The sequence below is a fragment of the Phyllostomus hastatus genome, unplaced genomic scaffold, assembly GCF_019186645.2.
Source record: "Phyllostomus hastatus isolate PE091 unplaced genomic scaffold, TTU_PhHast_1.1 phas_contig_196, whole genome shotgun sequence".
In the NCBI taxonomy this organism is placed as follows: domain Eukaryota; kingdom Metazoa; phylum Chordata; class Mammalia; order Chiroptera; family Phyllostomidae; genus Phyllostomus; species Phyllostomus hastatus.
Window position 1 is genome coordinate 24,438,945 of NW_025333709.1, and position 24,651 is coordinate 24,463,595.

At 46.1% G+C, this 24,651-nt stretch overlaps 1 protein-coding gene across 6 annotated transcripts in view; it reads left to right on the forward strand.

Annotated features, from left to right (window-relative positions):
• Nucleotides 1–16,589: 16,589 nt before the first annotated feature.
• The window catches only part of CHRNA9 (cholinergic receptor nicotinic alpha 9 subunit), a 43,047-nt gene continuing 34,985 nt past the window's right edge, over nt 16,590–24,651 (forward strand). For 5 of the 6 annotated variants that reach the window (XR_006785190.1, XR_006785191.1, XM_045834618.1 and 2 more), the window contains exons 1-2: nt 16,590–18,073; nt 18,725–18,904. The gene's annotated coding sequence lies outside the window, so the exon portion shown is untranslated. The remainder of the gene's footprint in view (nt 18,074–18,724; nt 18,905–24,651) is intronic. The other variant, XM_045834620.1, reaches the window with a different exon arrangement.

Below are 24,651 nucleotides of genomic sequence, written 5' to 3' on the forward strand. Positions count from 1 at the left end.
AGGTTGACACCTTGGCCTCAGGCCTTCTCTTCTATTTTATTTCTTAACTTGTTCAGGATCCGATAGGGAAGAGAAATGTGATTTATTGGGGGACAGCTTCAGAGGCCTCCCTGGTGCTATGATTACAATTAGAAAATATATGTATATATACACGAGTCCTCTGTAGGTATGCCTATATATAGCCTATATAGGTAGCCTATATACACACAGGTGCATACGTGTCACTGGGAAGGCTCCGACTGCTTGCACCCTTCAACAGCCTGCCCCCCATAACTCAGCCTTGAGTTTGACCCCACCTGAGTGGGGATGTAAGTCTCACACTGAAGCAAAGGAAGCAGTAATGTTCTTAACCCTCAAAAAAGCTGGCATGAAGACGTGGAGCCCCGCTTCCTATCCTATCACAGAATCACCCGTTACATTTTGGTGCATACCTTTCCTTGCAGGTTCTCTAGCGATCACCTGCTCCGGCCCCACTCTAGTTTCTGTTCCCATGTTGCAGCGCCCGCACATCCATAAGCGAAGGGCCTGTGTTTCCCAGGAGAAAATAGGTTTGATTTTAAAGGACGCTTTAGGCTGCCTTCTGTGTCTCAGAACTTCAGGAGTTTATTCACTAAGAGGGTCCTGAGCACCCACTCTCTGGCGGGAACTGTGCTCAGTGCTGGGGAAATGGTGGAGCATGAAGCGATTTCATCCCTGCCCTCGGGGAGCTTCCACCTCGGAGGGAAATATGAAGCCAAGAGAGGAAAGTGAGGGCCCTAATTATGCCAGGGCCCAGGGCCGGGAACGCTTAGATCCTGGGGATTGTAGTAAGAGGCTGAGAAAGAAAGCTCAATGAGTGACCCTCTCATGTTTCCCGACAAGGTTTTTATCTCACAGTGTTTCTTCTTCTCCTGGCGGCACTCCGGGTCCGCTGTGTTGCGAAGGAAGCTTGAGGGGACCCGTCTAGTGCTTCACACATTTTCCACCTGCTGAATGTGAGTGGAAGATCATCAGGTTGTACAGGCTGGGGTACCATCTTCCTTAACAGCTGCAGCTAGAAGCTCACCCACGTGCTCTCATTAATTCTCTTTGCTTTCCTCCCTCCTTTCGAGCTGCAGCCAAGAAGCGTAGGAATTTAGTCCAATGGAAGGAGTTGTATTTCTCTCTAGCTGTTTGGCAAGATTAAGCCTGAGAGCAAAGCCACATCAAAGAAGGAGGCTGCTGTCACCATTTAGTATCTGCAGCGCCCATGAGTCAGTGAGGGCCTGGGTTTCCATGAGCGCCAGTGGCAAGCTCAGGGACAGTTAATAGTTTCCATTCACAAAGGCAACTGTGATCATCTTACGGCATATGCGTAATAATCCCCATGACACAACAGTGCCCATGTCCCTTCATGTTGACAGATCAATTCTGGGCCGTAAGTAAACTTTGGTCTAATCACCTCTGTAATGACTGAGACTAGGAGACAGTCTCTGGGGAAGTAAAAGTCGGGTGTCCTGAGTTGAAAACCCTGAGTGATCTTGGCCAAGTTATTAACCTTTTAAATATCAGTTTTCTGTCCTGTGAAACAATCATTTCTTCATTGGATGAAATAGTACCAGTAGATACCTTCTAATGCAATGAAGATTAAATGAGGTGATGTACTTAGCGCACGGGTGGTCCCTACGGACACTCAGTAAAAAGTCCACCTCTTTAATTTCCAGGGCATGCTCGGCCTTGCCGGTGACGGAGACACGAAAGGGGTGGGAAGACGCGCCCCTGGTCTACAATAAGTTGCCCACAGTGCACAGGATGCACTTTGCGGCCAGGCTATTGGAATGTTTCCTACCCAGTAGAGTCTCAGTGAATCGACGGGAGGCCTCAACAAGCCGGGCACAGAGCTGCTGGCGCCTTTTCCAGTCCTGGACGCAGCAGGTGGAGGCAGGGCTCCTATTGGCCGGCACACCTGGATGACGCGGGAAGAACCTGGACTGAAAAGTTTGCCTTCGTCACCACTTTTACAGAAGACCTACATGAGTACTTGTTTTTGCTGAAAGAAATCAGAAGAGGATTTTCAATTTTATGAAGAAAAAAAAAGGCAAAAAGCGAAAGTAGCATTCAGTGTGTTTGCGGCAGCCATTCTAGCAGCAGAGGCACCGCCCGCAGCGAGAGCGCCCCTGCCCAGCTCCGACCCGGGATCTGCACTCAGCATCTCAGCGTCAAGCCGCCCGGGGCTGTGAACTGTGTCTGTGAGCATCTGCGCTCTGCCTCGGGTCACTTTGTACACCCCTCAGCAAGATGCGTCCTCAGGCAACTGCTTTGCTGCTTTACACCCTTGCACTTATGAGCGGTTTCATGGGAACGCTCTCCTTTCCAGTAACAGGGGAAACCTGTATTTCAAATACTTGAGGCCACAACCTCAACAGGAAGGAGATCCCCAGAGGCATCTTGAGGGGAAGGCCCTGAGGTCAAGTTGTTGGAGAAATGGCGAAAGGGAGAGAAAACCAAAAGCGAGAAGGTCTGACTCACATCCCCTCCCTCTGCCCATTCTCTTTCTCTCACCTCCTTGAAACGGAGGTGAAACGGAGGCGAAGCAGGAGACGCCACCAGGTTCGGCTGGGGCTGTTTTCAGAAGGTGAGTGCATGCAGCACACGGGGGACCCCTCATCTAGACCCCGCTCTACCTGGGGCGAGAACCTTCTCTCAGGAAGGGGATGGGCCCAAGAGTGCACGCCAGTGCTCACTGGCGCTGCTGCCGCCCTCACACAAGCAGGGGGAGATTCCTAAGGCCACGCTGCGGGGGATGGGGAGCTGCTTTGAGCCCCTCGGCGTGCAGGGGGAGGGCTGAACCGGCTGTGCTTGAAAGAAAGGAACACCTCTCCTCCTTACATTGATTCCTTACACTGATTTTCACTGTTGGACTCTTCACTAAAAGCCCTGAGAGTGGGTTGCCATGGTTCTGCTGCTTTTAACAGTTAGGGAATTAGGGCTAAATGGCTTCCCTCAGGCCCCTCGGCTTTTAGTGGCGGTAGTTGAATTTTTATCTTCTCAGGAGACTGGGGGGGTGGGGTGGGGTGTGGTGAGGCTGCAGACAGGTCAGGGGGGCATTGGGAGGTGGGTGAATTTGATTTGAAAGAATTTATGCTCTGTCCATAGACAAGAGGAAGGAAAGGGTGGGGGTCACAGGAAAGGGCTTTAGAGTCGTATTTTCTGAATCCTAGCTTTGTCGTATGCCACCTATGTGACCAGAAGCAAATGGCTTGACCAACCCCTCCGAGAAGTGGGTCCTAACTGTGTGCACCTCACAGGACACCAGTGTGCCCGCCCAGGGTTAAATGAGCAGATGGGTGGCCCTCGGGAGGTTCCTGGGTCCTGTCACTCACCTTCTCTCAACTGCCCCCAACATGCCGCCGGGGATGCAAGGGTCACACCATCCTCTTTTTCCAGGTGAGAGGACAGAAGCAGGAGCTCAAGGACTTCCTTCCCTGGCTTTTAAGACTTTTAAGACTGCCGCTCCCTTCGCTGCCCAGCCCAGGCCTGCCTTTCACTGTCCCCTCTCTCCGCCACACTGTCCCTGGCTTCCCATCAGACCAGCTCCTTCTCCTCCTCTGGGCTGCAGCCGGACCTCGGGAGCCTTTTCTAATCTCCTCGATCGCCTATGCTAGCTATGGGCTAATGTCTGTCACTTTATTTTCTCTAATGCTTCATCATCATCTGAAATTATTTTTTAATGTCTTTAAACAGCTCATCACATTCTAAATTATGGTGTTTATTATCGGTCTTCCCCGACTAGAACATAAGCTCCTGTGTTTCCTATGACATTACCCGGGTTTACCCTGATCTTGGGGACCCTCTGCAGTCAGTCCGTGGATAGGATTTGGGCTCCATGAATTTGGATGGAAAAGAATTCCATCTTTGTTTTCACTAACCCCAAACTGAAATTTAGCATTGCCTTCCATCCTGGATGTTGGCAACAAACCACAGTTGTATGGACACTATGAAGTGTGTACTTGGTCATACTACTGTTCTAGGTGTATGGAAACGTCACTTACACTTATCGTTGATATGGAGTTACAGCCCTTTGTAGAGCCACTGCTAGGCCTCGTTATTTAATGCAATTATAAAGAAACACAGCATGGCACAAAGGTAGGTTTACAGTTGTTCATGTCAAAAATAACATCATAATTAATAAAAATACATGAATAAACAGTTTCATGTACTCACAACAGTAAACCTACTCTCACCCCACCCTGTATGTTACTGTCTCACAATTTTAAAATATGTTGGTAGCTATTTCAGTTCACTTGGCTTTTAAGTAATCCTCTGTATTTACTTCACACATTTAAAAAGCATTAACCTGGGACACAATTCCACCCATACCAGTCCTCTCCCTCCATCTCCCAAGCCAGCAGTGGTGGGTCGAGTTCCTCTCGTGTTTCAGTGTCTCCTACCTCCTCTGCCATCTACTCTCTCCTACCAGCTCTTCCGCCTCCCTTCCTCTTCCGCTTTTAAGGGCTCATGTAATGACACTGGGCTCCCCTGGATAATGCAGGGTAATCTGGACAATGCACACCCCACATATGAGAGCGACGCCTTTCTCCCACCTACTGTCCTCAGGTCCCATCAGACACATTTAAGCCCATGACCTTAGCAAAGGTGGCAGTTTTTCTCTAAGCTTCAAAAAATAGTTTGAGTCTTATATTAATATTATGGTGGAATTAATAAATATTATTATTATTAATAAAGGCTGCTCCATATTGATCCCTTATCATATGTCACATACTCTGCTTTATGTACATTATTTCTTTTAATTCTCTATGATAACATTATGAAGTAGATATTGTTACTACACCCAATTTGCAGGTTAGGCTTTAAAAATTTTTTTTATTGAATTTATTGGGGTGACATTGATGAATAAAATTTAATAAGTTTCCAGTTTACAATTCTAAATACACCATCTATGTGTTGTAGTATGTGTTTACCACCTAAAGTCAAGTTTCTTTCTGTCGCCATTTACCCCCCCTTTACCCTCTTCTACCTGACCCACCCCCTTCCACTCTGGTGATCACTGAACTGTTGTCTGTGTCTGTGAATTTTTTTGTTTTGCTTAATCCCTTCACCTTTTTCACTCAGCCCCCCCAACATCTCTCCCCTCTGACAGCTATCAGAAACAGACTTATAAATACAGCTGTCTCTGTATCTATAACTCTGTTTCTATTTTGTGTGTTTGTTTATTTTTTTCAGTAGATTCCACATACAAGTGAAATCATATGGTATTTGTCTCTCTCTGACTGGTTTATTTCACTCAGCATAATACTCTCCAGGCCCATTCATATTGTTGCAAAAGGCAAGGGTTCCTTCTTTTTTACAGCTGAGTAGTATTCCATTGTGTAAATGTACCTACCACAGCTTTTTCATCCACGCACCTACTGATGGACACTTGGGCTGCTTCCACATCTTGCCTATTGTAATAGTACTGCATTGAACACAGGAGTGCATATATTTTTTCATATTAGTGTTTGGGTTTCTTCAGGTGTATTTCTAGAAGTGGAATTGCTGGATAATACGGCAGTTCCATTTTTAGCTTTCTGAGGAAATTCCATACTGTTTCCCACAGTGGCTGCACTAGTCTGCATTCCTACCAACAGTGTAAAAGGGTTCCCCTTTCTCCACGTCCTTACCAAAACTTGTTTGTTGATTTATTGATGAGCACCATTCTGACAGGTGTGAGGTGATATCTCATTGTGGTTTTAATCTGCATTCCTCTGGTGATTAGTGATGTTGAGCATCTTTTCATATGTCTATGGGCATTCTGTATGGCCTCCTTGGAGAAGTATCTATTCAGGTCTTTTGTCCATTTTTTAATTGGGTTGTTTTTTTGGTGTTGAGTTTTATAAGTTCTTCATAAGTTTTGGACATTAACCCTTTATCAGGTGTATAATTAATGAATATGCTCTCCCATTCAGTTGATTGTCTTTTCATTTTATCGATGGTTTCCTTTGCTATGCAAAAACTTTTTAGTTTGAAGTAGTCCCATTTATTTTTTCTTTTGCTTCCCTTGCCTGAGGAGATATATTGCTATGAAAGATGTCTGAGATTTTACTGCTCATGTTTTCTTGTAGGATTTTTATGGTTTTGAGTCTTTCATTTAAGTCTTTAATCTATTTTGAGTTTATTCTTGTGTATTGTACAAGAAGGTGGTTTAGTTTCCTTTTTTGCATGTATCTGTCCAATATGTCCAACACCATTTATTGAAGAGACTGTCTTTACCCCATTGTATGTTCTTGCCTCCTTTGTCAAACATTAATTGACCAGATAGGTGTGGGTTTATTTCTGGGCTATTTTGTTCCATTGATCTAGGCATCTGTTTTTATGCCAGTACCATGCTGTTTTGATCACTATGGCCTTGTAGTATAGCCTGATATCAATTAACATAATACCTCCAACTTTGTTCTTTTACCTCAAGATTGCTGACGCTATTGGGGTCTTTTGTGGTTTCATGTAAATTTTTGGAATATTTATTCTAATTCTGTGACATATGCCATAAATCTAGGAGGCAACAGTCCAACAAAAGCATTTACTTGGGGTTAAAAGAATTTCAGTTCTGGGAGTACTGATTCAGACAGAAGTCCAAATAATGTCTTCCTCTGTAGGAGAGGGGCTTGGGGTTTTTAAGGGAAAGAGGCAGGAAGATGAAGGAAGTTGTATTAAAGAAAAGTTCATTGGTGCTAGATGAGGTAAGGTTAGATTTGTGCTTCATAGATTGGTTTGAGATTCGGTCATCAGGCAAAAGGCTAGAATTATACTCCCGTGATTTGGTCATCAGCGGAGTCCAATTGCATCAGTGCTTACAAACAGGATCTTCTCATTCTGGCTGACTTCTTGGAAGGTTGGTATTTGGTGTAGTTTGTGAGATAAATAAAACAAGACATGGAGGGCGGTCCCTCTGAAGTGGCTCATTCAGCTCTGTTTTAATATGGCTCCACTCGTGTCCTTTTTCACAGGACCGTCCTGCCCGTGTTGTCTCTCTGGTCTGCGATCCGTAGGCCCAGCTGTGCACGAAGTTGCTCTCCTTGACTTCCGCTATAGCGCTCACTCACACAGGCCTTTGTATTTGTAACACATTTTGCCAAAAGCCAAAAGATGGAGAATTTATAGCACAGAAAAATACAAAATTAAAAAATGGAAAATAATTGTCTCCGTTTCTTCAAAAGTGTGATTTGCCATTGTCTTCATTAAGATTTAGGCTAAGCTGCTGAAATGAAATCCTACCCTGAACCCCCCGCTGAAAAACTGCCGTGACTTCATCTCTCTCTCAGTTCAGGCTGAATGGCTGAATGGCAGCTTTGCTTCCTACCCATCACTCCAAACCAGTGTTCCCTCTGTCTTGTTGTTTTGCCATCCCCTGGGAGTACCCGTGTCCTCATCTCCGTGGTCATAGCTGGGTCAAACCACATCCACAAAAGCCCTTTGAAAGCGGGGAGGAGGAGGGAACGGAGGCCAAGGATTTCCTTCTAAGCAATGCATTGCACAGATCATTTTCATTCTTATCCTGCTGGCAGGAACGCAGTCATGTGATCACACTGTCCGCAATGAAGTCTGGACAATGGAGTCTTTAACAGGGCACTCCTGTGTCCTGCTGAACCTCTGTGGTCATGCGGGAAAGGGAGAACGGGATTTCGAAGACCCCTCGAGGTGTCTGCTTCAATTAGTCTGGTTTCCTGCCCTTTGATTAATCTTTTGCTTTTTCTTCTTTCCCTCTTTCACTCTCCCTTAATCTGGGCTCTCTCCCTCTGCCTCCTGCCTCTGCCCCCATTCTTATTTATTCCTCATGCAAAACAGTTTAGGCACCTCTCATTTCCCACCACCCCCACCTGTTCTCCCCTGTCTTCGGGGCTTACTTGCCTCCACAAATGACCTATAAGCTATTGTCCTAAACAAAGACATTTTATTTAAAATTGTGAGTCTGGCACTAACTGTTAAAAGATTTGTTTTCCTACCCTGCTACATGGCAAAAATAAAACAAGACATTTTAAGACACTTTTCCGAAAAGCAGAGTTATGATTCAAAGAAATCTATTGGTCTGTAATGGAAACATCCCAAATCATTAGTGATTTCCCAAACTCTCAAGAAACACAGGGTCCTCCTTGCTTAAAATGAGACAGTTTCACACTGCAGCAGATCATAAAATCTGGACTTCTGAGAAAAAGTTTCAGAGGAGCCAGGTGTTACTCTGATTACTTGGAAAGTAAAACAATCTTCGTGAGAGAGTCCTGCACCACCCTTCCTCCCCATCTCCCTAGATGCCACTTGTCCTCGGTTCAGCCAAACCGCACAGCATTTGCAGTTTCTGCTAGGATGGGTAGATTTCACATCTGATTTTATTTCATGGGGCAAAGCAAGTTATGTGGACAAGCCCCAAATCCATGAAGCAGGAATCTATCCTCCGCTTACAGGGGAACTAAGTCACAGGCAATGGGTAGAGACGAACAGTCTTATGAGGGGTGGGAGTGAATACTGGTGCACAATAATCAATTTATCGGTTGTCAGAGGTAGGACTGGGAATGGACACTGAACCCAGGGCACAGAGATCCCTGAACATTAGACCATGTAATTGGGGCTTTATGGGAAGGCCGCAGGATCACTGGGGACTGTAAGCAGGCTGGTGATACTAGCAGAGCCGTGCTTTGAGAATGCCAGTTAAGAGCATGACCTGCTCCTCTTTCTGAACTCACCATTGTGGGAGGAACTGTGGTGAAGTTGAGTTAATAAACTATTACGAAGTAATTTTTATTCCTGCCTCTATCCCTGGCTAGCTGGACAATCCGGTAAGCCACCGTATGCTTCAGAGTTCTCCAGAGAAACAGAATCTCTCCTCTTTCCAAAGCACGAATCTGGGCACAAACTTCTCAGACAAAAGCCCCTCAGTGGTGCTTCATTGCATTCCTACAAAGGCTGAGTGCATTCGACCATCCAAGACCTGGCCCCAACCTGCCGTGGCAGCAGGGTCCCCTGGCCTGTCCTCTGTGCTGCAGGGTCTCCCGTCCTACCCCCCTGCCACAGCCTCAGAGCTCTAGGCCTCGTGAGGACATGCCTCAGGGGCCACCGCTGAAGAGAGGTGTCCGCTCCGGCCCCTACGCAGCTAACCTATTTAGTCCACTGAGTTCCAACATAGGGTTTTCTGTTTGAGGGAAGGGTTCTGTGGGGCGTGCAAAGTTTGGAGAGTGCTCTCTTGATAATACCAGACTGCTCGTGATTTACTGCATACACCAAGTCACGTCCTACTTCTGTTCCTTTGTGCTGTGCCTGCTCCTGGGAATACCACTTTTCTAGGCCTGGATGCACTCTTCCCTTGCTATAAACAGATTGCTTGTGTTCTGCTCCTCCCCCCTCCCCCGGGCCCCAATTTATATATTAAAGCGGCAATTCCTGAGGTAGTGGTATTAGAAGATGGGGGCTTTGAAGCCCTGGCTGGGTAGCTCAGTGGATTGAGCGCGGGCTGGGAACCAAAGTGTCCCAGGTTCGATTCCCAGTCAGGGTACATTCCTGGGTTGCAGGCCATAACCCCCAGCAACCACACATTAATGTTTCTCTCTCTCTCTCTCTCTCCCCCTCCCTTCCCTCCCCAAAAATAAATAAATAAAATCTTAAAAAAAAAGATTAAAAAAAAAGAAGATGGGGGCTTTGGGGAGGTAGTTGGGTTTAGATGAGCTCATGAGGGGCACTTCCATGATGGGATTAGTGTCCTTAAAAGAAGAAGAATGGACCAGAGGCCCCCACCACCACCCCGCCACCCCTCACGTGAGGATACGGGAAGAAGGCGGGGCTGGGGCTGTGCAAACTAGGAAGAGGACTCTCACCAGACAGTGCATTGGCCAGCGCCTTGATCTTGGATTTCCCAGTTTCCAGAACTATGAGAGAGAAATGTCTGGTTAAACTACCCAGTCTATGGTATTTTGTTATCGCAGCACAACCCAACTAAGACATTCCTCAAATCTTAGCACAAGAAACTCTTCTTCTAAGAAGCCAGTCTAATCCCAGGGTGTGTTGATGTCCTATTGACACCTGTGCATGTAGCTCTGTTGGTACTGACTATATTAAATAGAAAGATTACTTGCTTATGTGCATGCTTTCACCATTGGGCAGTAAACTCTTGAAGACGAGGATTGTTTCTTTAGCCCCTTAGCACCCAGTGTAGCTGGAGCTCAAAACTAGGTACGTCTGTATGAATGGAGCCCATCCCCCGGGAAGGGCCCCCATCCCCCGTGTCCCCCTTGCACCCCACCACCTCCCGAAGCCTCCACCACGACGACTGCAGACCTCGCTGGCCCCCATCTGACCGCCCGATGAAACTCTACAACACGAAGGCGTCTTGATGTGGCATTACGTGGCTGAGTGTGAATCCAGGCTCCACCTTCCCTTCCCAGCCTTGAACATTCTACTGATGTAGTCAATCTAAGAAAATTAAAGCACTAAAAACTGAATTTAATACATGAAAAATGTTGTCTCCAGTCCTAACATCTTTGTGGTAACCACCTTCAGTTTTTAGGCTTTCCTCAGGGTTTCTACGGAAATAATGATTTTTTAAAAATTAATGAAAAAAATACAGATTCATCATAGGGTGTTTAAAAATATCTAAGACATTATGAAGAAGGAAACAAAAGCCATCCATAACCCCTCCACCCAGATGTAGCCTCAGTAACTCTTTGGAGCAATTTATTACAGTCTCTTTGTGTGTGTGTATGCATATGGGTTATTATCATCACTAATATTCATTGAGCATGCTCTATTCTACTGCTCTAACTCTAATATTCTAAGCTCCTTTACTCTTTAACAATCTATAAGGAAAGTGTTATTATCTCTATTACAGAGAGAAAAAAAAAGCTGGACAAAACAGGTTAAGTAATTTGTTCAAGACACACAGCAGGCCAGACAGTGGGGATGTAGGTATGGGTGTGTGTTGGTATTAATGTTCATAAAGATACCCACTATTCTTTGGTATCTGCCAAGGACCGGAAGTTGTACATCCGTGAGTGCTGAAGATGAAGTTAGCTCCTAGAAAACACGTGGCTGTGGCCGATGGTTTGCAGAGACCCTCTGTGTCATGATTGCTTCACAGCCTGATGTGCTGAGGCTGCCTGGGGATCATGGCTCTGCTTGTCTGTTAGCGCCAGTCTTGCCCCAAAGAGGACTTCAAAGGTCAGTTCATTCGGAAGCTTCCCTCTCTTTTGATGGCCTAAGGGGCTAAAGAATCCTTCCCCAGTTTATTCTAAGGAAAGTCTACCTAGCTGCTTTTCCCTCAGGAGGACATGTTAAGTGACTCACATATGCAGTTCTTATTATGGAATTTTTAAAAAGATGTTGATTTTTTAAAGAGAGGGGAAGGGAGGGAAAAAGAGATGGAGAGAAACATTGAAGTGTGAGATGAACATCAGTCCCAACCCGGGACCTGGCCTGCAACCCAGGCACGTGCCCTGACCAGGAATCAAACTGGCGGTCTTTTGGTTTGTGGGATGATGCCCAACCTATTGATCCATACCAGTCAGGACTATGGAGTTATTTTTAAATGAATTGATTTAAATGCTTACTGTGGATCATAAAAATGTTTGATAAGTACCCAACGAAAATTACTATGCATCATGAAAATGTGCTAAACTAGTAGTTTGTAGGAAACCACAACCAATAGTAACATAAACCTCATGGTAGTGAATGGTGACGCACAGGCAGAGCTTTGTGAAACATATTGTAGCGTTCCAGTTATTTGTTGCAGAATAACTAATCACTTCAAACGCAGTGGCATAACACAACAGTCACACATTGTTGTCTGGGCTCAGGAGGCAGCTCTCACTTGGAGTCTGTTGTGAGGTGGTGGTCAGGGGGTGACTGGGTCTGGAGACAGCAGAGGCTGCCTGGTCTCCAGGACTCCACTGGGAATGGAGGACCGTGCACCTCTTCTTGGCCTCCCCATCGGCCCTTGGGCTTCCGCCGGGGCCGTGGCCATTCCAACCATGACAGCCGGATTTGAAGAGCAAGAATCCTAAGAGAGTGTGGCAAAGTAAAATACCTTTTATAACCTCCCCTGGAAGTTACACAGTATTACTAGGTCCACTCTATACTCTCTAGAGGGAATTAGACTCCAGTTATGAAGAGCATCAAAGAATTCATAGACATGTTTAAAAACCATCATAGGTAGAAATTCTGCAGACTTTATGGTTCCCAAAGAATGGCCACTCTACAGTTCACTTCTCACAGTGGGCTCATTCCTGGGGCGCACCACCATGTTCAGCACAATTTGACTTGTTCTCAGAGGCTCCTGTGTTAGGTGCATTGCCTTTTATGACAAACAGCTCTGTGGATATTGTCAGTGCCTTTAAAAATCCTTGATGGTTCTGGAAGCACTTTGTGGGGCCTGCCGTGACTCCCCGCATGCAGCTCCAAAGGGGATAGAAAAGCTGTGCCAGGATGATGGACCGAGTCTTTGTTTTACAGCTTTCTCTCCCCAGGTTATTAGCCACATGGTGTGGCTGAGGTCAAAGGGCAGGCTCTGCTTTTGTCAACAGCTGGGAGTAATTGGAGAGAGGACAGCTAGCTATTAGAGAAGTAAAGAGGAAGTGATCAATCTGAGGCACTGTTATGTTGCTAATAATACTCAACATTAAGCTCTGTTAGCCTTAAGTGGTAGGCACTTTCTGGAAAGGAAAACAGTAATCAGAGTGGTTAAGTGACTTGCCCAAAGTTGCACAGCTACTGGAAGATACAGCCTGGATTTGAACTCAGGTATGTCTGCCTCAAAAAGTAGCATAGTGGTTGTAAATTCAAACACTAGGGTCAGAGCACTTGGGCTTGAATGCTTGCTTTGGGTGATCTTGGCCAATTTACCTCTTTTTGTTTCAATTTTCTCATTGGTGGAGAGGGAACAATCAATCAATCACTCAATTAACCCCATAGGAGTTTAAACATTAAATTGGATGAGGCCTTTAAGGTGTTTAGCACCCAACAAATGTTCATTGTTCTACCTTCTCCTCTACGACTTATGTCTGCTGGGGATGGTGATTTATTCAAAAGAGTAATATGCTAAAGACCCAGAAGTCTGAGGAAGGACAGGATGGAATCTTCCGTAGAGTCACTGTCAGACCTCAGTGTTCAGCCACTCATTTCAGCCTCTAGTGACTCTGAGTTCCCATTGCGAAGTGGACACGAGGCTAGGACTCTGTGACAATGAATGGGCCTCTGCTCTACGGCATGCCAGTCCTTTCTCTGTTTTCAGGTCCACCTAGACTCACCAACCACGTACCAAACCAGATACAAGGGATATATGACGGAAACTGATCCAGGAACGCAGAGTCGGAAGGGAGGGCTGGTGACAAGCCCTCTTCACCTCATTGCTGCGCTCAGAGCGCTGTCTAGTGCACAGAGTGGCCAGAGGTTGGGCTCAGAGCCCTGTCTAGTGCACAGAGGGGCCAGAGGCTGGGCTCAGAGCCCTGTCTAGTGCACAGAGGGGCCAGAGCCTGGGCTCAGAGCCCTGTCTAGTGCACAGAGTGGCCAGAGGCTGGGCTCAGAGCCCTGTCTAGTGCACAGAGGGGCCAGAGCCTGGGCTCAGAGCCCTGTCTAGTGCACAGAGGGGCCAGAGGCTGGGCTCAGAGCCCTGTCTAGTGCACCGAGTGGCCAGAGGCTGGGCTCAGAGCCCTGTCTAGTACACCGAGTGGCCAGAGGCTGGGCTGGCTCTTCTTTATGGGATAAACCCTGGAGACAGGATGGGGGTATGGTCTCCTGAAATGTGTTTACACTGCAGCAAGGCTGTACGACCAGTTACAGCAGGATCCCATCCGTTGTCTCTGAGAGTAGCAGAGCACATTACACCATGTTATGGAATGTCGGGCTGGGAAGGGCCTGGGGAGGGCCCGGCAGGTGGTGTGGCCTGCCCTTCCCCATCGATGTTGCTCAGCTCTGGACCAAACCCGAAGAGGCTGGGAGGTTTTTACACAGGCCCCACTTTGTCGTTGCGTGTGGTTCGGCCTCCTCCCAGGCAGGCTGATTTGTGAATGTGCTAAACTCCAGTGCGCTAGGCGGCCTAACCACAGAGCTGTGTTTTGTTTCTCTACCGGATACACCTGCCCAAAAAGGCAGAGTTCACTCACGCTGCAGGCTCCGGGCGTCTTACTTTTGAAAGATTGCAACCTCCAGATAAACCAGAGGGCACAACTGGTTGTACCCTCAACGTGCTCACTGAGAACTTGAGAAAGCTGAAAAGTAATAAAACTAATTTTTTTCTTTTGAGGGCAAGGAACAGTTCTGTAGAGTTGGTTATTCTCTACATTCCCATGAGCATTCTCCACTTTCACTTCAGTCATTATTTCCGGAAGCAAACCACTGTTTTAGGGATCTGTGGATGCAGCATTAAACAGCATTGAGTCACAGATTAAGTTAGTCCCTCATTAAATTTTTTCAGTCTTCCTGGTTTTGTCAAGAAAAACAATCTTCATCTGAAGCTAGTACTTCTTTAACATCTAACGCTTGCTAATCTCCCTTAAAAAAAAAACACTACAAAACGAGTGCAGACCTCAGATTTGATGTTTTTAGTCATAGTATCTACTTAAGTGTGGTAATATTATCTAGATAAAATTTGATCATATTGTTTTTATTGTGATTATTCTTAATTTATGGCTAGAGATAGCAATTTACTACTTTAGTGATATTATGTTTCTTTTAAATATAAATATATTTAAGTGTTTAAAATCGGCTAATTTAAAGAAAAATATTATGTAAATAATTGTGCAGGTGCCATTCATAAACAATAGATATCGTGAGGGTAGAGTGTGGTGGCATTTGGATATGGTAGAAACTGGGAAGGGATTACACAAATATATGACATATGAGCAATAGGGCTTTGGAGCAGGACGAACTTGCGTTTGAATCACTGTCTATCACCTACTAGATGTATGACCTTGAGCAAGTTATTCAACCTCATTCCACACCTATAAAATCAAAACAACATTTCACTACCCACCTTGGAATTCTCGTGAAGATTACATGTAAGGCTGTAATACAAGACCCTGGAACAATAAGGTTATTATTATTATTGCCGGGAATCTATTTCTACTTTTCAGAGCTGTGCTCGTGCAAGCACAGTGCCGGGCACACAGCACGCAGTAAATTACAATGTTCCTGTCATCACCGCTGCCACTAGCACCATGTGTTCATTCATATCAGCTTTGAAGCAGATATCAGGCCGGGATTGGACACGCAAGGGGCCTTGGAAGGGGGAAGCCTGTGAAGGAGAGAGGAGGAGGGAGCAGGGGAAGGTGGGAGAGAAGTGCCACCACCTGTGAGAGGAGGATGGGTCGGAGGAGTCCCTGACCGCAGTACAGTGACAAGAAAGGTTCGGCCAGACGATGAGGAGTCCTGGAGCCAAAGTCAGCGGCCGGAGAAGTCCCCTGTTCTGTGCTCAGTCATTGGTTGGGAGCAACTCTCAGGAAGTGTGGCCTTGAACTTGGTGGTGGATCCAGAAGGCAGCGCCTAGGGCAACAGCTAATTATGCTCTCCACCCACAGCAGGCACTCTGGGCGGCACAGAGGGTGGGGCAAGAGGAAGTTTCCAGTTGTGAGTATGCGGGTTTATTCTTGTATTACTACGTTTGATTATTGTATTATTTTCCATACGAACAACTGTGAACCTCTTTTGCCCCACCCTGTGTCTGTGGCTGCTGCACACACAATCTCCATCTGACCCATGGAGACCGGATCCTGAGCGTGTCCTCCAAACCATCTATCCAGTTAACTGCCTGATCACTGCAGCCCAGGGAGGGAGTAGAAGGATGTCACACCCGGAAGTGAAATGTCATATTTGAGGGATGGAAGAAACACACGGCCAGCTCCTGATTTTCTTGTCTCGATGCCCAACCAGCCTGCCAAACATATTATTTACTTTAAGAGTTTATCTCCATCACAGCTGTTCATTAGCCCTATTTGTCTTTTAGCTCTAACTTTAGATTTCAAAAGTTGTGTGTTGAAGGCAGAGTCAAGCACATTGACACTTTTATGCAAATCACAGGGCCCCAGATGGCAGGCCACAGGTATGCTTGGCCCATGGAGTGTTTAAAAACTTATTTTTAGCTAACATTTAAAAATTGTGAGATACATATGTATATTATGTATATTTATATATGTATACACACACACACATATGTAAATGTTGATTTCTGGCTTCTCTTGAAAACCAAAGATCTGGAACATTGAACATAAATTTCTGCCTGGCAGCATTACGTGGATAAAAGTGGCTGCCCCTCAAGGTGGGGCTGTCCTGTCTCCTTCATGCTCTACCACCCACACAAAATACACACATGTCCTTGTACCCAGCAGGCTTCACTGGTTTATATTCCTGTCTCGTCCTTTGTGCAGAGAGTGCTAACTGTCCCTCAATATTACCTTCTTCCCGTCTTCTATAGTTATGGTCCAGCTGGACTCATGACTACATTTCCCAGTCTCCCTTGCAGCTAGTGTCCTCATGTGACTAAGTTCTGGCCAATGGTGTGAAAGTGGAGTTGATATTTGAAACTTCCAGACTGTGCTTCTGATAAGTAAAGCCAGGTGCCCTCTCTCACTCCTTTTCTTCTTCTCGCCGGCTGAGACAGGGACACGATGCGGGGAGCTGGAGCAGCCCTCTGACATCACCAGATGGAAGCTGTGTGATGAGAATAGCAGAGCCAAAAAGGAGGAAACCAGGTCTCCCACCAGGAGACCCGTGCCCGCTCTGGAACGCTTATGCTCAGACTGTTACGCCCGAAAAAGAAACATCCACTTTGGTTTCTCTTTTGCACAGCATCCTCCCCTTAAAATACCACAGCAGCTTCAATTGTACCTTAACTAATATACCCTTGTAAAGGGGACCCACGAGGAAAGCATCGAGTCAAATTGCACCGAGAACCGAGAAGAGGTACGACCCTCTTTCTGGTAAACGCGTCATCGGAAAACCCTGCCCGCGTCTCCAGGCCCCGTTTGCAGGTGGGACCGTTTTCCGGCTGTGGATGCGTGTGTACCCGGGGCTCCTCAGGGGCCGACGTCCCCCACAGCCACCGTGTCTCAGGTTCACAGGCCACCGTGTCCCATTTGCATCTCTGCTTGGCTCTGAAGGCCACGCCTGAGAAGACAGCCCTCCTACCTTTTCTCAGCAGCGCCCTCCGAGTGGGACAGAAGTGGGAGGTTCTCGGCTGGTACTGCTCTGGCTCCCGAGGGGCCCGCAGGGCTTCCCGGCACTGAGTGTGAAACTGCCGAGGACCCTCACGGTTTCGAACTGAGCAGACCCTGCCGCATTCTGCGGGGGTCAAAACCAGTGACGGAAGTGACTTATGACAGAGAAGATGTTACTCCCTGCTGGGGGCAGGCACCAATAACAACATGTGATCGTGGTCCTTGGAATGATCAGTGAAAATACTGAATGAAATTCAGGTAATAACGATGCCGAACTCTTCAGTGTAGCCTGTGACGAAGAGTTCTCCAAACGAGGACTACACTGAGAGCACAGAAAGGGGAAGAAAAGAGCTACTGTTTAATGAGCACTTAATGTGCCGTAAACGTTATGTACATTTTCTCATTTAGTCATCTCAAAAACCCCATGAGGAAGTATTATAACTGTTTTTTCTCAAAGCCGAAACGCTAAAGAAAGTAACTTGTCAAAGATTGCACAGCTGGGAAGCAAAAAGGCCAGGATGTTGATGTTCTGGTGATTTATGTCCCTTCCATATCTTGCAGTCTCGTGGACACTTTGAGGCTGGCCTTATCAGACGACGGGGGAGGCAAGCGAGATCCTGGACACAGCTGTGGGGATGGAAGTCTCCGGGGGAGGGGGCAGTTTGTAATGGATGCAGGAAAGCGAGGAAAGAAAGTGGCAGAGAGACACGTTGAAAAACTGGCTACCTGCTTTGGATCATCCCAGTGCCCCACAAAACAAAAAAGATATCAAAATAAGCACAGCTCGCTGAGCCCCGAGGGAGAAGGGATTGTGGGAGAGGCTGGTAGCAGATAAGCCCAGGGAGAGCCGGCCCGGCAGCAAGATGAGAGAGTTCTGGAAACGAAGTTCTGCTACGCTCTGGACACTGAAGCATATGGCTGAGTAACCGGTCGGTAAGACATGAAACAGGGAAGGAATTACAATGTAACAGTTAGGCAGAGAGAGGACTTAATGTTGCTGCTTGTTTAAATACACGTGCTTTTCCCTTTGCTGGAAAATTCTTTGGCCACATGTCGGCAGGTCGTACTTTGATGTGGGTGGCCTCTATGTCCATGCATACTCTTCTGCAAGATCAGAGGGGAAGCTGGTTCCCAAAGCACGGCTCTGGGATGCTGAATGCCATAGAGCATCAGACAAAATTGTGTCGACGCTCCTTTCATTATTCTCTCTTACCTGCTGCCTCTGCAGAGAAGCAGTTCATCTTTATTGCCATTTGCTGGTGAAATATTTTCTGACAGCAGCAGTGAAACCCCATTCCCAGTCAAAGGCCAGCTTTTTAGGCATAAGACAAATGTGAGCTCTGTTTGGCGCAAGGTGGCTGCCAAGAGATCTTTTAATATATTTCTTTCTCTCTCAGCCATGGATGGGTGCTGACAGCTCCAACTTCCTCAGCATTAAGCCAGTTTGTGAGATAAAACCTTCAGAAATGGAGTTGTCTAAGACGGAGCTGTTTACACTTCAGTGGTCGTGGCAGTGGGGACCGGCTGGGGTCCCTTATATCATATTCCAGCTGTGACAAGAATGCTGTCCTTTCTCCTAGGTCAGTCGAGCTTTTTCTACAGAATGGATCTCAGATGATGGAACAATGTTCTCCAGACAAGAGCGGGAAAGGATAGAACATAGAGACATTGATGAGGCAAAGAGAATGATGCTCCTGAGGCTGTCTGTAGTTCTCCAACACTTACGTTTACGTGGGCATTGGAGCACGGCGCAGCTGGAGGTGAGAGGCAAAAAGAGCTCCAGCAGATGGTAGTGGCCCTGAGCAGGACGGGGTCATCTGGCTTTCGGAAGGCTTCTCGAAAGGCTTCATCGTGCATAAGCTTCCCAGAGCTTGTATGTGACTCCGTGATGGTGGGGACCCAGTCCCTTTCTGTCTTCTTCTCTGCTATTTTCAATAGGTGCCTTCCCTCTAGGGAGGTCAGATGGTACTGAGGTAGGATTCAAAGGTTGCTTCCCTCATCATTCTTCTTTTTTAAAGATTTTATTTATTTATTTTTAGAGAGGAAAGGGAGGGAGAAAGAAAGAGAGAGAAACATCAATGTGTGGTTGCTAGGGGTCATGGCCTGCAACCCAGGCATGTACCCTGACTGGGAATCGAACCTGCGACACTTTGGTTCCCAGCCCGCGCTCAATCCACTGAGCTATGCCAGCCAGGGCTTCCCTCATCATTCTTGACGAATGTTGCTTATAAGGTGGCTTTTACAATGAGAACGTGGATGCCTGCAACATTTGGGGTAAGAAGACAAAGGCATGTGATGAGGTACTACTTCAGTCTGCGGCTTAAAATTCATTGCAATGCCCAGTTCTCCGAGGTACGTCTCTTGCCTGCCTGGCATTGATAAAATCAGAAATGCAGCCCACAGCGCCACAGACGACGGTTCTCCCTTGCTGCGACCTGGCCCGGCTGGGAGGAAGCGAAACTCATCCGGGCAAGGACACGTCCTGCCTGCCCTGTCCACTCATCCTGTGAGGCCCTGGCTTGGAAGCAAAGGGTCACACATGTGGGCTAGACCATGAGGGAAAGAGGAAACAATGTGTGAAGTGGGGCGTCAAGGTCTGGGGCAGTTCAAAATTTAACAATTTCCTCTTGCTTTAAGAATTGCTCTTTCACCTCACTTTTTTAAAAGTGAGGTGTCCGAGTGGAAATGGCAATATTTGTCAAGTACTACAATGTATGTGAAGCGGACTGGGTTCAGAATGTGAAGGCCCCTTTTATTCTCACAGTAATTGAAAATAATAATAGTAGCACGTTTAGGGCTAACTCACAGGCTCCTCATTTAATGCTACGTGACCCTCAGAGAGAGGGGGTGGGGGAAGTGCAGCTCAGAGACGGTGAGCGGCTGGCCAAGGTCACACAGGTGCTGAGTGGCAGAGTCTGGGGTTTCTCTCTCTGCCATATGTGGTACCATAATTCTCAGGTGTGAGCAGTCATTTCAGATAAATGTCAGGCTTTCTATTGCCAGCAGTCCTCTGGGCTGAGTGTGACACAGCCACCTCACTGAGCTTCCCACAGGTACGTTGAGAGATTCCCCAGAAGCCCCGGTTCTTCCCCTCTCCTTCTGCATCCCAGACCACGAGCAGCTGGGTTTCTTTATGGTCATTTTAGAAGTGATAAAAATTCTCCAAGGGAATTTCATTCCCAGTGTGGAGTTGGCAGCCTTTATTCATAAGGGCACACTTAAGAATGTTCTGTTTTGGTGAGAGGGAGACATTTTTAGAAAATTGAAGACGAAGAAGACAAGGGAGGAAATGAGAGGGAGCTGAAGGGAGGATGTTCACGGCACCCTGGGAGTCTTCTAGAGCTTTAGGGGTCTCTGCCTTCCTTCTTGGGAGGCACTGGGGGCCATACTGCCTTATATGTCAGTAAGACCTTGTTTCAAATCTCAGCTCTGGTGCAAACTCTTGAGGAAACTGCTTAATCTCTCTGAACCTCAGTTTGCTCGTCTATAAAATGGGGATAATATTACCCCCTTCTTTATCGGGCCATTGAGGGGATTGAATGAAATAATGCAGTGTTTCTCCAAGCATGATACGCATACCATTCGTGATAGCAAGACAAGTTTCTGTTGATACAGACCGTTTTTAGTGTAATAATTATGGCACACATATATAACTAACACACCAAACCTGTCGTTTCACAGGTCTTATTGCTTAGGGCGAGTCAAAGTAAAGAAATTAAATCAAAGTTAAAGGCCATTTTAACAATGTTAAGCATGTGATACAGGCATGACAAATCATGGACCAGAAGGAGATGAGGACTGTTGTCAGGGAACCCTAATCTGATGAGTACGACAGCTGCTGGCCCGGCCTCTGCTGCTCCCTCTGCTAGACTCCTTCCCCACTTCCGCAGTTGAGGAGGGTGACCTGGGACAAAGAAAGGCAGAGAGACCCAGGTTGGAAGCTGAGGCTGGTTTTACAGTGGGGACTGGAGTTAGCTAGCCTCCCTGTGAGCGGTCCCTGGGATTATTCTCCCGTTGCTGCCCTCTTGTGGTCATGGGAGGTCCCAGGGTCCTGAAGACACATCAAACAGGACCCGCTATGATTTAGCACCCATGCACCTCCCTTTCTGGCCCCTTTCCCACCCCCATCAGTCCCACCTGGCCGTGGTTTACACTCCCCAAAGTGTCACTTCCTCCTCCAGCCTAGTCTCACAGCTCCCCTTCCCCAAACTCTTGGTGTGTCAGTAAAGCATGTTCTGATTCTCAGGTGTGGAGCAGCAATGAATGCCTTCCCAGGAGACGCTGGTTTTCAAAGAGGAACTGTTTAAATACCCAAAGGAAATCCACAGAGCAGGAAATGAAGTAGCCATATTTTTTTGACAAGGATCTTCCTTTAGTGCCCACCTTTCTCTTTAGGCATCTAGGTTCCCGGAGTGAAATCATAGTTCTTTTCAGGAAAATTCTGCAAGAAACTTTCATAATACTGTACTTACATTTCCGGTGTAAGTCAGAGTTACATTATTTTGCTTGAGACTGAAAACCCCAAACTACAGTGGTTTTAAGAAAGATAAACATTTATCTCTCATGTAAAGAGGGGCTCCCCAGAGGTGTTGGAGGCTCCCTGATCCCTAGGTTCTCTGTTCTACTCTGGAGATCAAATTAGCTAGCCTCATTTTAGAGAAACTGAGTCCCTGGAAGGCCAGACTTCTCGAGGCCATGACACTGGCTGGCAGCAGAGGCAAAAGTAGGACCTCGGTGCGCTGGCTGCTGGTCTAAAGCTCTGTCCCATTGCACCAGTGGCATTTGCACGGCAGCAGAGAGAAAGGGAGCCTGATTTGAGCCCTGAAAGCAACTCGGGTCTGAACATGTCCCACAATGCCAGCAATAGGCTTGTGGAGGAGACGCTAATATCATCTCCAAAAAGTCTCTAACTTCACTTTACATAACACCGTCTTGGCATCCAAAATCAAGAAGTTAAATAGAAAATGAATTCATTCTCTTTCTTTTCCACTGTGACCATTAAATGCTGTGGATAATTAAGAATAGATGACCAACAGCTGGCCCCCAGCATCTTCTTAACTTATTCTTAGAAAACATACACTGATGTGTTTAGGTGTTAGGTTATAATATATGCTCTTATAGGTAGGCACAGTCAAATAGATAGATAAATGGATAACAGAGTGCTGATAAATAAACAAATGGCAAATAACTATACAAGGTCTGTCCAGAAGGTATCCAGCCATGTATTATGAAAAATAGAGACATTTTTTGAAGAAGACACAAGATACAAGACACACTGTACATAGGACAATGATACCTCAGTTCTCTTCAGAGTTGGCACCTTGGGACCTCACACAGTTCTCTCAACACCATCAGGTGCCCTATGGTATTTTCCTAATCTCACCGATGGTCTGAAATCTCTTCCCTTTCAAAGGTGATTTTAGCTTTGGGAAAAGGCAGAAGTTGCAGGGCGCCAAACCTGGGCTGTATAGAGGCTGAGTCACCTGAGTTGATGTTTCACTAAAAAAGTCTCTACAAGACATGATGTGTGAGCAGGCACATCGTTGTGATGAAGCTGTCAATCACCAGTTGTCCATAGTAGTGGCCTTCTGAATCATCCAAATAGTTTCCATGGAGGAATGTTCAAGCTTAACACAAAATCTGATACAGATTCATTGCTCTACTCACTCAGTCATTTTGAACAATGATGGCCACACAGTACACATGCTCACTCACCAGCATCGACTACCCCCACTGACTGGTCCAGTGAAGTCATCATTGTTCATGCATGTGCATTCCAATCCACTCTCCTTGGCTGCCAGGTTACATAGATGTCATGTAAACCATTCTCATTATATTAACAATGGCTGGACTTTTTCTGGACAGGCCTTTGTAAGAAAGTGCAGGGTAAGAGAAAAGGGTATTTTAATACTGTTTTTATCCTTGCAACTTCTCTGTAAAGTTTGAAATTTTTCCAAATAAAAAAAATACAATTTTTAAAGGGCTCACACATGCTGTGATGATGCAGGGATTATGTAGAGGAAAAGTCTCTAACAGGACTTTACATAACACTGTCTTGGCATCTAAAACCAAGCAGTAAATAGAGAATGAATGCATCCTCTAGAATGAGCAGAGCAGATGGTCAGGGTCAGGTGGTCGTCATAACAATCATAGGTAAGAGAAGATGGTGGCGTAGACAAGGATGTCAACAGGAGAAGAGAAAGGAAGGGCTAAGTTTCTGGATATGCCTTGAAGGTAGAACTAACAGAATTTGCTGACGAATTCCACGTGAAGCTGGGAGAAGGAAAGGAGGCAAGGAAGAGATGTAAGGTTGCTAGGCTGATCTGCTGGGGCGATGGAGCGGTCAATAACTGAGACAGGGAAGATGGTGGGAGGAGCTGGTTTGAAGTGGAAGATTGAGAGCCTGGTTTTGAATATGTACCTCGTGGATGTATGGAGTATACTATCTAATTTTAATGAAGCAAAAGCTTATAAAATGGATAACTAGCTTTAAAAGTAATGAATCTTAACAATGCAAGCACAGGTAAATTTCAAAAACAACTTTGCATTTTTGGCTGGCAGGAGTCTAAATGGGGCCAGCAACACACTTCTTTGTTTGGGTACCCATGTATTTGTGGGAGGTCTCTTCCTGCAATGTCAACCCTTAAAACCAACTATGGAAATAAACTAAATGTAGAGTCAGGTCCCAGAATGACTGTGATACAAGATGTTAAACCAATGTTTCTAAATAAAATAACACCTACTCAATCGCATTGCTCTTATCAAGAAGAGTATAATGATTGTATTGTTATTTATTTTTATATAAGTAATTAGTTTATATTATATATTTATTCTGGGCATTCTGTTGAGTGAACTAAGCCAGACAGAGAAAGACAAATACTGCGTGGTATCCCTTGAAGGTGGAGGAAATGGGGAGAGATTGGTCAAAGGATAAAAACTTCCAGCCAGTGAAACAAAAACAGGGAAAAGTTTGGAGACCTCTGTAGATCATAGTGCTGATTAATTCCAGCCAGGTAAGGCTGTTGTTTCCTTTGCCACCATCGGCTCCCTCTGTCAGCAAAGGTACCGTGTGGATTCAGACCCACTGCTGGGATCCCAGCTCACTGTGCATGTACTGAGGGCATCCGGAAGTCCTGTTTAGGGCAGTAAGTACACTATTTAATGAAATATTGTGCAGTTTCTAAAAATAATACATCAGTCTAGATTGATGTAGAAAGCTGCTCAAGATTCAGTAAGTTCAAGATTCTAAAAAAAAGCAAGAGGGGTAGAACAATTACAGTGTCAGACAAACGATAATGTGTGTCTCTATACTCACAGAAACCTTCCGGTAGCAGTAGCTACCTGTGGGAAATGACACTAGGTAGAAGAGAGAGAGAAATTTACTTTTATAAATTGGCATTTACTGGGGTGACATTGGTTAATATAATTATATAAGTTTCAGGGGTACAATTCTGCGATACCTTGTCTGTCCTTTATACTGTGTGTTCACCACCCCAAGTCAGGTCTC